The sequence below is a fragment of the Labeo rohita genome, chromosome 5, assembly GCF_022985175.1.
Source record: "Labeo rohita strain BAU-BD-2019 chromosome 5, IGBB_LRoh.1.0, whole genome shotgun sequence".
Taxonomy (NCBI): Eukaryota; Metazoa; Chordata; class Actinopteri; order Cypriniformes; family Cyprinidae; genus Labeo; species Labeo rohita.
The window spans coordinates 5,533,095-5,551,521 of record NC_066873.1 but is presented as its reverse complement, the minus strand read 5'-3'; the positions used below and the strand labels follow the sequence as shown (position 1 = coordinate 5,551,521).

At 36.1% G+C, this 18,427-nt stretch overlaps 1 protein-coding gene across 1 annotated transcript in view; it reads left to right on the top strand.

Annotated features, from left to right (window-relative positions):
• Positions 1–5,574: 5,574 nt before the first annotated feature.
• Positions 5,575–18,427, top strand: part of brinp1 (bone morphogenetic protein/retinoic acid inducible neural-specific 1) — a 176,780-nt gene continuing 163,927 nt past the window's right edge. The window contains exon 1 of the mRNA XM_051110054.1: positions 5,575–5,929. The gene's annotated coding sequence lies outside the window, so the exon portion shown is untranslated. The remainder of the gene's footprint in view (positions 5,930–18,427) is intronic.

Sequence of the window (18,427 nt, the reverse complement as noted above, 5' to 3'; positions counted from 1 at the left end):
TTAATGAACGTCTATAATATACTTTGGTTAAAAATTCTCAATGGTTGTGTAAAACAACACGCTTTTTACCTTGTCAAAATGAGCTCTGCAAAAATCATCTCATTCTGGTCGAGGCTGCTTTAAATGCAAATGAGCTCTGCACGCCCCGCCCCTTTCTTCTCTCTGTGGAGTGACGAGCCTGTTTACTTTAGCCGCGTTTAGCCGCTAAACTTGCTAACTAGCACATTATTAGGAAAGGCGATTGCAAAGATTCATAAAAAACCCAATACACTGTAAAATCTAATTAGTTGGGTTTACTTAAAAAAAGCATGCAAACCGATTGCCTTAAAAAAACTAAGTAAAGTGAAATAGGAACAGTATGTTGTAGTGACAAATGCTTAGTTAGTATAGTTTACTTACACGAGAGCTCTAGTAACTAAAAAAGAACAGTAGGGGGTACTTAATCATTTACTTAAGGCTTACACTTGACTTAGTATACCTACTCACCGACTCCCAGAGTGCATTGCGGCATGAATAAATTATGCAATTGGTTTCTTTTACTGTTGTTGTTTTTATTAGCTAATTTTATTTACTGACTAATGTCAGTAGTAACACAACAAAAAGAGAAAATAAAATAATAAAATGGTTATTGTCACAATTAATAAAAATAAATAAAATTGAATTGTCACCACTGTTGTGATTCACATGCTGAGTGTTGAAGTTTGTGACTTGAGCACATCACCACAAATATTAAAGGACTGTCTCAACCAATAAAGTTTCTCAAGGTGTTTATGAAAAACAATAAAATTGTAAAAGATCATTAATAAACACAAAAAAATACATTAGCTAAAAATTATCAATAAAAATTAAAAGATTTAACTAATGCAAACATCAGAATTAGAAGGTTACCTTCTAAAAGCAACCTACTTATTACTTCCCTTGAAATCAAAAATTATGACTTCATGTTGCATTGCTGCAACAATAGGAAGAAAATTATAATAAGAAAAGCAAAGTTCCAAGTGCCCAACCAAATGGAACATTAATCACTATAATGGTAAGTAAAAAAAAAAAAAAAAAAAAAAAAAAAAAATAAAATAAAATAATAATAATAATAATAACAAATAAATAAATAAAATAAGACACACAAACAACATTTTACGAAAATCAACATCAATTTATGAAGTCAGCTTATGTGATGTTCTCTCAAATATATAGTTGTATTGAAACAACATTCAAGATGACTTTGGGAATGAGTGAAGGTAACTAGTGAAAAATAACTGCAGATTAACAATTGCCACCTCAAAAAAAATATTTTCTTCTTCTGTTGTTATTTTGCAAATTAGCAACATATTAGTGCACTGCTGCCTCTCACTGGTTTATTAATGTCATTGGTTCCTTTGTGACTACTTGAATATTTTAAGTAAGCATCACTCAAAGTAGTAAGTAAACTGTTTTACGCGCTTGAAAGTAGCTGTAACTTAATAAAACCTAGTAAGTATAACAAATAAGTAAAGATAACTAATTATATCTAAGTAAGGTAAACTATTGGATTTTACAGTGTACTCACTTCTGCTGTAAGTGAAGCTGGATCATGAATGATTTCCACGAACATAGATGGATATATGTAGATCGGGAGGCGCATTCCCTTCACAAACAAACGTAATCTACTGCATCTTCAGCAGCTCAGATGTCGGGAGTAAATGACGACAACTACGTTCATTATTACATCCAGCAACACAACACCTCAATCGCTCAATCTGAGATATTCTTGTCTAATTTACATCCCTGCTCCAGCATCGAAACAAAGAGGGCAGACTGTGACAGTTGATCTGAGGTAAAACGCTCATGTCAATCAACTATCGTGGGAGCGGCCTCTGTCTGTGTGACGCCACAACGACAGGCATCTGAGAATGGCTCGATTTGAGAAAGGGGATATTATTTTTACAGATTAATTAAAAACCACTGCATGGATTTTTATCATTATAGGGTCGATTTGTACATACACTGCCAACACACATTAATGTTCAAACAACATGTAAAAGTGAACTTAGCATCCGATGACCCTTTAAAAGTTTCTATGCAAGGGCTTATGGGAAATGGAGTCCAGGAGGCAAAGGTGATGGAGAACTCTGGAGGTGAATGTGAGAAACAAGAGAGGCCAGATTCGTGACGCCTGCCTGTATAATGCAAAACAATGTGGATTTTAGTTCGATTATTTGAGATCCATTTATGCCAGAGAAATTGACATTTAAATAAATGCTGGGCTGCTGAAAGCACTCAAGATCAAAAATGAATAGAAGAATATATTTTTCTGTATCTTCTTGAAAATAACACATCTTTACAGCATAACATTGATTAAATGTGCTGAACTTTTATCACAGATAACAGCGCATTCTGAAGATAGATCTGTCCACAAACTCATCTGTGCTCAACCCCTGAGATATAAATGGCATGACAGATCGTGGTAATTAGAAATGATGACGGATTGAAAATGATCTGCAAGCCAAACCTGCAGCGAACTGTCATTAGTGGGTTGTCAGTGTTTTTAACACGTCAAGCGCATGTTCATGCTGCTGTGAGCCATGTGTCAAACCGCTGGCTTATAAATGCTTAACTACAGTATGGCCTGAAGCATCTTTAAAAATATGTGATCACAACAGACAGCTGAGTAGAGTTATATTCTGTGACATTCTCACCAATAAATATCAGGCAAAATAAAGACAGGTGAAAATCATCTGTGAAAACAACTGAAAACAAGAACTATAAATCATAATTGTAAGTGCCATTTCATTCATTTTAGATGTTTTGTGTGATCAAATAGCTTTATACAACATTTTCTAGAAAAAAAAAAAAAAATGTTTCTTAAGCACAGATGAAGATTGGTTTTATTTGCTTAATTATGCTTTCACGAGGCTTTTGAATATTTACTGTGTAGATGTTTATGTGTATTTGTCACAGATTTTGCAGATTATATGGGCCTATATTATCCATAACTAAAGCCATAAAAACTTAACTGAAACAAAATGTACAATAAAATGAAATAAATATATAATTATTTATTTAATTATTTAATTAGTATTCATTAAAAAAAAAAAAAAAAAAAAAAAAACTAATAAAAATGACAACAAACACACAATAAAATGAAACGTAAAAAGGGAAGAAAAATAAATACATTTTATTAAAAAATATTAACAAAATTTATAACAGTATATCAATCATTCTAAATTGGCCTTGATCATGAGAGCTCATAAACCATGTTAGCATGGTCTGGGTTTCAGTTCATGTCCCAGACAAGATGTCAGTCTATTTCCATTGTTCTTAAGGTGATAGTCACCTCAACCACAGATCGACACTGTGTCTTCACCATTTCTGAAATCTCATTTAATTTGAAATATTAAATACCACAATGGATTCACCAGTTTCACTTCCTTCAAATGGTTCTTGGAGGTAAATGGTTCATGGTCTTGCTCTAGGCTTATTAGTCTTACTATATTGGTCTGGGTCTTGGAAGCTTCTGAATCTGATTTAATATAAAGGCCTATGTTTGGCAACTATTTCCAAGGCCAGTAATCAAGCTTTAACTGTGTTTTGTCTATAAATGCTATAGTGGATTTAATCTGTGGTCCAAAGCTTCTCAATGTAAAGCGCTTTGAGTGCCTAGAAAAGCGCTACATAAATGTAATGAATTATTATTATTATCATGAACTTAACTGAACCCACGTGGGATTTTTGGTGGATAAGGTTAGGTGAATGTTCAATACAAGCTCTTAGCTCTGTGGACGGGATCTGTGGTGTGTTGTCAATGACCACAGACCTTCTCTGGCTCATTTTAAATAGCCTAACAAATCGTTTGTGCAGAGATGTACTTTGAAAGAAAATGTATGTGGCAAAAACAACATAACGGAATTAACTGTTGCAGCACTTAACGTTAAAAAGCGTGATAAAATCTCCACATCCATCATTAATACGTTTTTAACTTCAAATTCCATCCGTAATAACGCTTTTTTTTTTTTTTTACCGCCTTTAACAATACAGAATTGTGACAAGGCGGCTGTACAGTATTAAATAGGAAACAGTACATCAACAATGCCAAAGGCAACATTAAACACTCACATTATAGGTAAAGGTAGTTAATCAAAAACAATAAAATAAAATGCAATATTGTGTTAAGAGAAAGTGTCCCCAACTAAGCAAGCCAGAAGCGACAGCGGCAAGGAACCAAAACTCCATCGGTGACAAATGGAGAAAGGAGAACCAGGCTCAGTCGGGGGCCAGTTCTCCTCTGGCCAAAGTTCCCGTGGTCTTGTGCCGACAGCCGTCTAGGTGATGTGGTCTTTAATGTGGATCCGTCTCTGGGGCTCATCTAGTTGATGTGGACTCCGCTGACATTCAGGGCTGTAGTGGTTGTCTCTAGGTGACAATGGCTTCCTCCATTGAAAAAGGAGAGAGATATGCACAGATAACAAAAACATATGTAAATATGCAGGTGGATTTGGATATGAGAGGACAACAGGAGATGGACATTTTTTGCTGGATTATGTTTTCATAAAGCATATTTTAGCCACCTTAATGATGCATTTGTTTCTTACAAACACACAACTTTTGGCTTCATAAGATGTTCATTGATGGACTGGAGTGGTGTGGTTTACTTGTGGACTACTGTGATGTTTTTATCAGCTGTTTGGACTCTCATTCTGACAGGACTTACTCACTGCAGAGAATCCATTGGTGAGCAAGTGATGTAAAGCTACAATTCTCCAAATCTGATGAAAAACAAACTCATCTATATCTTGGATGGCCTGAGGCTGAGTAAATTGTAAGCAAAGTTTCATTTCTGGTTGAACTCTTCCTTTAAAACAGAGAACATAAGTAACATATAAACTGAAGTTCATCTAAAACACATTTTTTTTTTTTTGTTTGTTTTTTGCTTCAACAACAAAAACTGCAAAACAGCTTTGCATTTCTGCTTTCATACAGACTTGCATTACTGGAAACACGATATTTGTTTGTTTTTGCCAACTGAGGGGCGGATGTAAATTATTTTCTGTCAGCATGTGACAGATGCTGCATATATTTAACCCGGAACAATCCTGTAACTGAGCGCTTATTTCAGCACCACGGACAGTTCTCGAGCTCAGTTTGACTCACAGCTCCGCGCTTGAGATGCGAATGATTCCGTCTTTGTTTATCCGTTATGTGCGGACTTTATTACGTAATTACAGATGCCTTGGTTGTAACGCACTTGGTGATTTTTATACAAAAGTCCTAGACGATTAAAGTCCGCATCAAAAAGAGCCTGATCAAATATCTGCTTTTTCTCTGGGTTTGTGATCGGATGAGAGATGCTTTCCTGTTAATGAACACACATTCTTGTCATTATATCTGTTTCAGATTTATTGCAAAAACAGTGATACATGCACATTTACACACGTAACGCAATTGAATACAATTAACAAATAAAGTCAAATAATGAAACGCCAATTGTATTGCTAATCAAATAATGGGTAGAAATAAAGACGCTCTCTCTCTCTCTCTCTCTCTCTCTCTCTCTCCCTCTCTCTCTCAAGCACTGGATGTGCTTCAGTCCCTCCCCTTTCTGTCTGCCATCACCCTCCTCTACAATCCAGTAAAGTGATGCTCGGCGCCTCCTCCTCGTTTCTCTCCGCGTTTCTCAGCAGCAGTCGGACTCTCCATCTCTCCATCCGGAGCTGCACTGCTGTCGGATATTTCCCTCTCAGCTCTGCTTTTACACTCGGCCGTTTCTCAGATGCTGCTCAGCGAACCGAACCGCCGGATTTCTCCCTCTTGAGTATGAGAGGGACCGATGACCCATCCGCACAGCAGAACCAGAGCCAGCAGCATGAGCCGCGCCGCCGGACCCGGAGCCACAGCAGAACTTTAAAGCAGCGCGGAGCGTCAGATTCCCGACACACGGGAGAAGCAGTTTCAGGTGAGTCTTTAAGGAGCTTTTACTGAGCTGGTGGTTGAGTGTGTGAGCGATGGCTCGCTGGGCGCGTGTCAAACTGAATGTTGAAGGGATTTTACGTGCAGCACTTCATGGAGCTCCTGCGCGGCCGGTACATGGTGTTTCTTGAGGGGTTGAGAGGGTCTCCTGGACGGATTTGCACCGGACTGGGTCTGGACTGCAGATGCATGACGATTGGAGTAACCCACGCGCGCGCGCGCGTGTGTGTGATCTGTTTTCAGTTCACGCATTGCTCATTGTTGCAAGTTTGCTTGCGGATTGATCGAGATTTGGTGTGTGTGTGTTTGGGCTGATGCTGTTTTTATATCTCTGCTGAGTCAACTCACAGCCTAAATACCCAGTAGTGCACAAAGCATAAATGAAGTCTCATCACTATTAGAGAATGACACCATATGTCTTCAGAGAGGCTGAATGAATCATTCCGCTTTGCAGTCAGAAATGTCTCTACTCAGCAATTGCACATTCAGGACAAACATGATAGCGAGAACACTGTTTTCTCCTTTGTATGTTTCCTGCTGCATCTGCAAAGTCAATAAACATGCACACTGCGGTGGAAAGCACAACACTTTCCATTCTCAGGCCTGAATCGCACCTGGAACGTGATGCAGAAGGATATGAAGCGTTCACACTCGCATTAAGCTCGGATGCGTGGTGGCGAGGATCGTGTGCTGCTGGTGAAAAGGGGCCAAATCTTCCCGGCTCTGCCACAAACGGCGTGTTAAGGGCATGGAGAGGCTCAAAGCTGGAGGTGAACTTGTGTGAATGTGTTTCTGACGGTTAACTGTTGGGGGAGCTCTCGCACTTTTGCGCTTGATGTCAAATGTGACTTTGAAGCTTTTGGTAATTGAGTGATTATGATGGACACAAAGGCGCAGCCGAGAGTCCTAAAGAGTTTTTCCGGGATGCATCCCATTACTGGTGCAGTGAATCAAACGTGGTCGATATGCACTTTTCATCTGGTCATATTATACAAAATTATGACGCCCCGTCAGTTTTAGTGATCAGTACACAGCATGCTTTTAGTGGCCCAATTTGGACTGTACAGCAGGGATGCCTTTTTCCCAAAGCCTAATTATGTGTAAGTGATTTGCCATTAATAGCAAAATAACCAGTTTGCATAATCCCAGCAATGCAATTTTATTTGCTCACTTATGCAATAAATGCACGCTAACCTATACGCGCATGAATGTCTAATTAAGCACAAACAAGCCACACTTGCGACCGTTTGATTATGTCAGCAGAAGCTCGAGGCGACTCAGTGTCACTCACCCGATACAATCCGGTCCAGGTGCGTGTCGCAGCCTGACGTTTGCCGCCGCACCTGCCGGTACCTGTTCTGATCTTCATTCACCAAGACAAATAAAGGACGGTCTGCACTCAGAGCCTCTCTCAGCCCGTCTCGGACCACAGACGTGGAACTGTGGACGCCTGCTCTACACGCAGGCCAAGACAAGAATATCAACGACGAGGCTGCTTTGGCAGAGGGAATAATGAGCACTGTCTCATGCTGGCAGGAATCGCATTGGCTGCCGTGTGAAAGGGTGCAGCTGGGGGTCTTGGCGTCCTGGTTCTCAGGAAGAATCGTGTGCTTCTGAACGCCTGCTTGTTTATTGTGTTGGTCTGTAGTGTCATAAAGATGACAGGGCTCAGATGCATCTATCAGCTCCCACTGCTGTCTGGCATTTATGTTCATGTGAAAGATGAGGTCATGATATGAGACTTAAATGTTGGAAATTACGTTTTTATTATGCATAACAAACATGGATTTATTATTCAACCGATGTGCACTACAGTTTTAAGATACAGGGGACCCTATAGTGGAAAATAAATATAGTAAAATATATTTAAAATGCATTTATTTCATGCTAAGTATACTACAAATGCATTACATATTATGTACTTAAATTAAAAGTACCCTGCAATTGTACAGTTTAGTATACTAAACAGTATATTTAAAGTCTGCTAAATTGGAACAACTAATTTTGTACTTACTGCACTTTAATTTTGTGAAAGTACTGCTAAAGTTCAATTAAAGATATACTTAAGTATATTTGATTGTGCTAAAGTGAAACTATTGCAAGTATACTTTAGGTACACTTTAAATATTTTGCATTTTAAGACCGATATTATTTAAAGATCGTACAATCCTCATCAACAGTTAGGTTAAAACATATTTTAGGCTTAATATTAAGAAATGTGCATTGAGCACAAGTAGTACTCCAAATAAAGTTTAATTACAATTTTTATATCAGTAAGTCTCAAGCGATATGTCAGTAAACATGTTAATAAATGCAATTTAAATATATTGCTTTTTTACTAGGGGAGATCGGGGATAGTTGGCATGCTTTTTACTTCAGTGAATATTTATTTGTGAACGTCAGCGTACAGAAATTTGCACTATTAAACTATTTCCACTATTTCCACTGTTATTGTATTGGGAAATAATAATAATAATAATGCACACATTTAATACACACCGAGGCAAGCAGTCACAAAATATGGGGTAGCAATAATTTCAGTTACACATTCAATAACATACTGTACATGTTAAGTGACAGTGTGACAATGTTTACCAGTTTACCAGTGTACCAATATGACTCCCAGGCAGTAACATCATTTGGAATTATTTATGTATCTATGAAAAAAAAAAAAAAAAAAAAAAAAAAAAGTATATGTAAAAGCTAAGGTGTTCATGAGACTTGAATGCTGATATTAAAATAGTATAATTCATACCAATTGTGGATTATTATTCAACTCATGCATAACCTGTACTCTTGTTTTAGGACTGGGGCAAGTTGTCACACACATTTACTCCAGTAAGCATTTGTCAGAGTGGATTTATTTGTGAAAATCAGTGTACATACCTTGACTACAAAACTATTGAACATTTTCACTGCTATTATCCAGAAAGAAACACACATGTACAGTAACACACATAGACTCTGATCGTGGGGCATGTTGTCACACTGTATGGGGCCTGTTAGGTGTAATTCACCCAAAGAAGAAGAAGAAGAAAAATAAATGATGTCATCATTTACAAGAAGATATTATTGAAGAATGTTGGTAACCAAACAGGTTTGGTGCACATTGGACTTTTTGACCATTTTAAGGACAAAAACACTGGGACATTTCTCAAAATATCTTCTTTTATGTTCCACAGAAGAAATATAGTCATGAGTAGTCATGAGAATGATTATTTTTGGGTGAAATATTCCTTATTTTAAAGCAAAATTTTAAAAAGTCAAATAGTTATGCAACACAAAATATGACCAAATACTAAACATATGATTGCATGATAATTAGATATGAGTATGCACATTAGGTTTGCTGTTATTACCCAGAGTCCTCTCCTTTTATAGCCAAAGACACAAAATAACTTCAGACTAGTGCGGCACATGTCATTACAGCATCACAGAGGCGAGAACGTCTCTGGTGTTCTGATTAATTCAAGACTTTAAGCAGATAATACCAGCACTTCTCTCTCCGGGATATGGTAATTGCGAAGCATGGTAAAAAGTCGATCTCTGGGTTTCAATGATTTGAGTAATCTCAGAACACCTTGTGTTAACAGAAATTAGCTAGCTGCTAAAATTAGCCCGCTGATAATAATCCTTCTATGCTAATATGAAATCGGCACGGGGAACACTAAATGAATATCGCCGGATCAATTGATCCAGCTCGTGGAATTCATCTCAGCCTTGTAGCGTTAATATAGACGCTTGAATCAAACATTTATGGGTCAAATATTAGAGAAATTCTCCAGTGACATGAGCCGGTGTCATTATCAGACGTCTTGGCAGGATTTGCACATCATTGTAGAGGATCTCCACACTATGTTTCATCACTGACGTTCTGAATGGTTATTGCTGTACTGTAGTTACCGCACTTATGCCTTTAATGTCATATGATAGAAGCTCAGCATAAATGCATGTCAGTTTGATTGACTTCATGGGCACAGGAGATCTCAGTGTAGAGATTGGTTCCGAAAACTTAATGCCTTCTTAGGGAACTAAAGAAACACAACCTCATAAGTGAGCGATTTGAAATGCTCTACATAGGGAGCAATAACGTGAGCTGCATAAACAGATTTCATTAGGTGGCCATCTTGGGAATGCTGTCATTTCAGTCATGCAAGTAAAGCTCCTATGTAATTAAAAGAAAGGAAGAAAGAAAGATAATAAACAAACAAACAAAAAAGATACAAGAATGACATTAAACATGATTTGAATTTGTATCACAAGATTAAAGGATTTATTTATTTATTTATCTTTTTTAATTTGCAAGTATGTATGTGATTTACTTAATTTTAAACTGTTTTATTCAGTTCACTGTGGTTTCTATAAGAAGGATATGTCATTGACAGATTTTAAAGGTTTTTTTATTTTATTTTATTTTATTTTATTTTATTTTATTTTATTTTATTTTATTTTATTTTATTTTATTTCCCGAAACTGCGTATTATTTTATATCAGTTAGTGTTACATCAATATTTAATTTGTGTTTGCTTAAGTATGTCTGTGTGTGTGTGTCAATATTTTTATTTAGTAAAAATAGTATTTGAAAAAAAAAAAAAAAATGTGTTTTTATTATATATATATATACATAAACGAACTAATACTAAAACTAATACTAATAATAATGTTTTGGCTTTGAACAATATGATTAGTGCTGTTTGTTTATTTAATAATTTATTTAATTTGACATTATTGTTTTATTCCGTCCAGTGTGATTTCTATGCAGTTTAAAGGCCATTATATATAGGTCATGGCTATAATTTTATATCAGGTTGTTTTGCATCCATATTGTAGTTATGTTGGCTTTTACAATTCCAGTTGCTTTTCAGCCAACAAACAATGTTTACATTTAGTTTTATTGCTTGTTTACATCATTAACCTTGTGTCTCCATTTTTATACTGTTCCTCATAATTTCTTAGACAACAGTGCATTTTCCACTGATGTCCCACTGGCTGATTGCATTCGATGTAAACTGTTCCTGTGACATTGTGAAGAATAATTTTATCTAAAATGTTTCCGTTCATCTTTCAGCCGCCTGTGAGAATTGTAACTAGATTGTTCTGGGCATAGGGAGTTTTTGATTAGGCTATTAAGTATATTAGCTGTTATGAAAGTGCCCAATCTGACTGCGGCGCATCCTCTGTCTTCTGTTTCATATCATTTAATAATGTCTCTGAAATAAGTCTATCAGCAAAGCTGGAGGAAGTGTATGTACCGTTCTTTGAAAAGATGATCTGATTTCTGCAATTATGAGTCAAACGACACCATAGACTAAAACTACAGGCCAGTGTTATGAAAAGAAAGTGATGAGAAAGCTTCTGTTAATGCTGTGGGGTTTTAGATCAAGTCACAGCATTGTATTATATGCTACACTTTTTCTTTGACATTTGAGAAAGCTGTAATTGCACTTCACTGTGTTGACAACTAACCGTCAGTGTCTGTCCAGACGAGCTCCAAACACAAAGCCAAACAGCGCTGCATTTTTTTTTTCCCCTGTTTTTCTTATTATACAACAGTCAGTTCTGGTCTATGCATTTAACTGGTGATGTTTCAAAAGTGCTGATACACCAGGGGTCGGGGTTTGGCTGGTTAACATTGGTCTTTTAACTGGTTGAATTCACCGTTTTGTTGTCGAAAAGCATCTTTCTTCATGGATGACCGTTCAAAAATAGCCATGCCAAGTGTACATGCAACATATACAGTTCTGTTCAAAAGTTTGAGGTCAGTACAGTTTTATTTATTTATTTATTTATTTAAAGACATATTAATAAATATTAATACTATTAATACTTTCATTAAGGATGCATTAAATTGATAAAAAAAAATGACAGTGAAGACATTTAGAATGTTACAAAATATTTCTATTTCAAATAAATGCTGTTCACTTCTGAACATCAGAAAATCCTGAAAAATGAAATGCATCAAGGTTTCCACAAATTGATAATAATCAGAAATGTTTCTTGAGCAGCAAATAATAATATTAGAATGATTTCTGAAGAATCATGTGACACTGAAGACTGGGGTAATAAATAAAATGTTACTATGTAATATTTAAATTGTATAACTATGTAATATATAAATTGTAAAAACGGGGAAACACTGTATTAGAGTAGATGAATCTCTGAGATGCCAGGAAAGAACTTGAAAACACAATAGATTTAAATTAAAAATAGCCTGACACTAATGTGACATGCACTAACTACACAGTCATTTTAATGTAACTATTAATTATTGTAATATTTGTACTATATTGATCCTGCTTTGGCTTCCTGTAGAACACTTTTTATTGCAAGAGCAAATGCCAAGCAAATAGCTGAGTATATCATATCTGAAAGGTCATTTGTCCACCATTTATTTATTTATTTGTTTATTTAAGTATTGTATACAATCATGCTGTTGTGCTTTATTATTGTAACAATTGTAAATGCAAGAGGCATTTCAGTCTTTTAGACTCATATAAATGTGTAGGTAACACCAGGTTGTTCTCGGTGTAAGCTAATCTTGCTGCTGAAGAAATCATTAGTTTATGACATGAGAAATGAGATAAGTTTGTTTGGAGCATTTGACTGCACATTGACTGTTTTGTAAACAAAGCACGTAATTTACAAAGAGACTGGAAGAGTTAAGAAGCAAAACCAGCTAAAAAGCCATCTTGGTCAAAAATGAGATAATGATACTGAGTGAATGCTCCTGACACATATTATACATCTATCAAATACTTTTACTTCAAACTCGCTAAATTCCAGCCTCAGCCCAAACAGAAGTACCATTACTTTCATAGAAAGCTATACCAGAAAGTAGCCAGAAAGAAATGCTAATTTTAAAGAAATACGTCAGATGGATTTAGAAGCTTTTGCATCTGAACTCTTCACTTGTTAAAAGATGCAGTGACATCATAAAGCATAAGTAAACAATTTGGTAACACTTTATGTACAAAGTACAATGCATTATAATGCAGGTTGCAATGCATAATGGATCTTTTTAGAACTAATTGCATTATATGCATTATAAAATTCATTATAGGATTCCTTGTTACAGTGAAACTGGTTGTTTGCCATGTGTTTTAATGCATTATTAATGCATGTATTGATTAATCAGATATTTACATATTTTTTGCGCACGAAAAATATACTTACACTATTACACACCTCGGGTCTCTAGCGACCCTATACACTTTTTGCAAAAACAAACAAACAAACAAACAAACAAACAAAAAAATCAGAAAACAGATATTATTTTATATTTTATTTTTTTCTTTATATTTTGTTTATTAGTAATAGATTGAGGAATACTAAGAAAGTTGATGTCAAATTTCCTGGGTCGCTAAAGGTATGCATTTAAGGGTTAATAATGCTTTGTCTGTAAACAGTGTTGGGGAGTAACTAGTTACATGTAACAGAATTAAATTAATATATTTAAGCAGCTTTTTTAAACATGTCTTAAAATAAAACTTTACAAGTGTACAATCTGCGACTATCCTTAAGCCTTGCCTTTGAAACCGGGGGTATATCTTATAATTTTAAATCTATATTTAACCTCAGAATAATCTCAAACTAAAAAGAGATGATAAAGTGTGATTTTGAGGTGGCTGTGCTTTACAATTTAACTATTACAATCTTAATTCAAGAGATGAAGGATTTTGAAAATCTGACAGTAATTAGTACTAACCCTGAGAACTAACCCTGCCAGGCTTAAATGTTAAAAATACGTAAGCAATTTTAGTGATCAAATGTAATCAGTTACATTATTTTAATACAGTAATTGAAATACTTACATTTACATTTACATGTAGACATTTAGCAGACGCTTTTATCCAAAGTGACTTACAAAAGAGTACAATGGAAGCAATCAAAATCAACAAAAGAGCAATAACATGCAAGTGATATTACAAGTCTCAGTTAGTCTAACACAGTTTTTTATAATTATATAATAAATAAAAAGAAAACAGAATCATGTTGTAAAAATTGATCATTTCAGACTTAGGGGCAGAATAAGGGTTAAAAATAATAATTTTTGTGACTATGTGACTAACATTATAAGTAAACCTCAAGGAAGATACTTTAAAAAATCCATGTCAAGACCCCTCTAAATGCTGATTACATGGTTCTAAGAAGCGAAGCGCATGGTCCTTCATGGGTGACCGGGTGCCTGGCGACTGTTTTTGCCTGATCTTCATAAATTATTAAAAGCCATGGTCATTTGCAGTGATTAACCTCCATAATTCATACAATTATGTAATGAAAGGGCTGAATGAAAGGCTGTGCCGCGGCCCCCAACTGCTTAGGCAGTGGGGGAAACACTCGTGACAGAGAAAACCTCGGCGCTCGAGCTCGACTGAGGGCCACCAGCTGCTTCAACCTCGCCGCTGCCAACGGAGACCGCTGGGATTATTAATAAACAATGGCAACCTGTAGGGGAGAAGAGGTAGATGTGGTTTGCCAGCTGGCTTGACTTCACCTCAGCGTCAGTGCTTTTCCCCAACTGGAGTGGTGAACGGCTGCCAGTGAGCTGGAAAACGAAAGGGCATGAGGAGACATCACACACATGTGTCTTTGCTACTGTAGAGCTGTAGGATTAGTGAATATGGAGACTTTTGCTGTGAATTGTGTCCAGTTGTATAAGCCTTCCCTCCATCTATGACAAGACCAACTGGTCTTCATAGAAAGATTGGGAGTGAGAGAACGATACCACTTTCGGTACAGAGATTAAATATGAAGAGACTTGAAGACATCTGATCGCTCGTGCTAAAAACCTTTTTAAATTACATATGCGTATGAGTGATAAAGGCAGGAACTGGATATAGAAACGAATAAACTAAGGAATTACAACCAAATGATGAATTACAAAACAAGCTCTTTAATGCATCTTAGATATTTAACTATATATATATATATATATATATATGTGTGTATGTATATATGTATGTATGTATGTATATGTATATATTTAAATATACTTTTAAGGTTTTAGGTACACTATAAGTGAACATTAAATGCACGTCTACCACAAGTTTGGTACTCAAGTTTTTTTTTTAAGTTGTCTTTTATCACATTCTGTGCAACTTGAAAACAATGTAAAATAATTGTCAGTTGTGTAATTGTCAATGTCATATACTCAGGTGACCAATACTCATAAGTTTATGTCGATACCACTTTGATAACTTACAATCAGAAATCTCTACATCTAAATGGTAATGGTTTAATCTTGGGCTCTATTATTTCCCTGCCGAGCCGGTTGGAGATGGTTTAATGTACCAGAGAGAACGGCCGTGACTCAGCATAATAAAGCAGCGTCAAGTATCCTCTCCACAAAAAGTCCCAGATCCGCTTGCTACCTGCAATTACTCTGTGACTGACAGCACATTCGACCGAGATTTACATTTTGCTTTAAAGCGAGCAAGACTTATAATTGAGTCTTAAGAGTAGCTGTTCCTAGATCAGAGGTCACTGAGAGGCGAACCGTTATCGGAAACCACTCAAGAAAAGAGAACAGATAAAAGCAATAAAACCCTCATTGTGTGTTTTTTTTTTTTTGTGGCCTGCACCAGTGCCAGCGGTCATCCCCTGTTTTCTTTGATTTCTGTAAAGAGAAATGCTTTAGAGATATTCACCCAAAGAAAGAATAACAACAGGTAATCTTTGCCACACTCTGCCTTTATGTAATTGATTAGGTCACCCAAAAATGATAATTCTATAACCATTTACTTTTCCTTTTTGTGCAACTCAAAATGAGATTTAGCAGAGTCTGGTCTTTTTTTTATCCACACATTGAAAGTATATGGTTATGTATATTGTTAAGCTCCAAACAAAGCATGTACATGTAGGTATCAAATTTTCCAACGTAGGTTCATTGGAAATACATTTATTTTTATTTTATTTTATTTTTTTGCAAAAACTTCAAAAAACACCAAAAGCCTTTTTTCCTTTTTACACAAATTCTGATTAGACTGTTGATAAATAATGACTTGTTTTAATGTGTTTTTTTTTTTTTTTTTTTTTTTTTTTTGCACAACATTATGAGCTCAAAACACTTTTACAATAGTGCATGATTTGTAAACTAATACAGTTTAAGGTTTACATCACATTAGTAGCTCTATACAATTGGCTTTTCTGATGTAGTAAATTTGCTCGGTAGCGCAATGTAATTGTAATGTAAAGCACTTGGATAAGAGTCCCGTCAATATTTTCAAATGCAATAGAGCAGTAACTGTTTAGGGCCATTGACCAAACATTTAATTTCCAAACTGCTGTGACTGATTCATATCAAAAAACAATGTATTAAAAAATGTTGCCAGATTCTCGTTTGTCTCTTTTAGATAAAACTGAACACATTGTTAGAGCCACATGCATTAGTACATATGTCCCACTGACATTTTTCAACTTCTAAAAATCATATCAGTTATGTCATTACCTACATAGTTCAACGATTCGGTATTTCCCAAAACGATAATTCAAACGAACATTCGCAAATAGTGTCACAAACTTACATGGCTGGAACTACAGCTCTCCACCTGTGGTTAGAAGCATAGTTCCTTGTTAGTAAGACATATGGGCTCAATAAATTATACTCTTGGGCACAATAAGCAAGCTAACAGTGCAGTCTATATCTTCCATTTTATCTAAATATAATTGCATTTTTAACTATGAATTTTTGCGTGTCCTCTATAAGCCCCGTTTTTGAATGGAACCCCAGAGTATGACGTAAGAGGGAACCCACGATGAATGAAACATCAAATAAAGTGAAATGACAGAGAACAAAAAATAAGCAGAAGTTATTACTCCACCACAGCGTGTGACGTCATTAACAACAGCCCTACATTGTTGAACTAAAGTGGTTCAAATGATGGAGATGCGACCGTGTTCGGGAAACAGTCATGACTAGCTAGTTTGTTTCCACAACAATGCATCGCACTATGGTGGTTAATCAGCGAGTTACATTGTCGTACAGGAAACGCACCCCAGGTTGGAAAGTTGTATAGCACTGCTTTAACCACATTAACCCTTGTATTTCTACATTTCTATAAGCACCACGTCCTGTCAGAGAGTAAAATCATTCATCCTGTGTGAGGTTGATGGAAAAGAAGCTAACATACAAAGTATATTTTTTGATTTATCGAAGAGCCTACAATAGGAATAGCATGCATGGTCATTACTGCAAAATACCCTTTTACAGAGTATGTCTAATCAGATGCTATTTTTGTCATTTTTGAGGGCTGGCGGTATGATTCAGAAACTCTGGAATGAAAAACAGAAGCTTAGACATTTCTATTTTGTGTTTCAAAAAGAGTTTGTAAATGATGATGAAATGTACACTTTTAGGTGATCTATTCTCTGACATGCCTGCAAGAAATATCCCGAAATAATCTATAATAATATAATAATAATAAGAGTCTCCTCGTATAATATATTGCCTTGGCCTCAGGCTAGTTAATATTCTGTCTTCATATGGCCTTTGGATGAGCCCTCGATATCGCTCCATTGTAGTTCTGCTGCTTTTAAGCCGTTCACAGACAAGCTTCAAAGTGGAGGAGGCCGAAGCTTCAGAGAATGTTGTTAGTCTGTTTTTCTAAACTAAAGTGCAATATCAGCTCGGAAAGAGAGAACAGAGGCAGAGAGAGAAGTAAAAAGCTTTCGATTTGATCCGCTGGGACCGAAGCGGTGACGTGAGAGCCCCGGCTGAGCTGCGACTGCGGCAGTGTGCTTGATTTCCCCATAATTACCCGGAGTATTTTTGCCCTCTGTTTCTGCCCCTGCCTCCGTCGAATGGAGCAGCTATTCTTTAATCTTGTCACTTCTCAGGACTATGGAAGTGGGCTTTGGAAGTACCTATTAGAGGAAGGAAATTGCACAGGGCTCTCCCTTTGGCCCTTCCGGATGGTTTGAGAAATGAAGAAAGAGGGGGTCATGGGAGAGAAGGAGTGCTAGACTAAAAGCGTGGAGAGACTCTGACGGTGCAGAACGCCCCCGAGTGACGCTATATGCCACCATCGTCCAGATGTGGAATTTTAGAAGAGTAGAGACAATATAATGAAGGGAAGGTGACAGCAGCACAGACAAAAACAGCTTTTTTTTACATTTTTTTTTTTTGTTTTTTGCTTTTGTTTTGTTTTTAATCTAAACATCTTTAAAGCATGATGCTTATACATAGGAAACGAAACTGTGTAATATAATAAGACTTGTTGTTAGAGAATATACTGAACTGTTTTTTTTCCCTTCCCATTGATTGACTGATTGATTGATTATATCTAATGAGATTTATGCTTAAAACAAGAAGAAAAAAAAAAAAACATACTTCTGAAGTAAATTTGTCTTAAATAAACCTTTTTATTGAAACTTAATCAAGATGGCCAAATACTTTAAACATGCAGTGCTGAAAACCTATTGTAATTGTTAGAATGGCCAAGGATCAGCAATCTCCACGTAAAACTGTAAGTCGTAGAGACTTGAA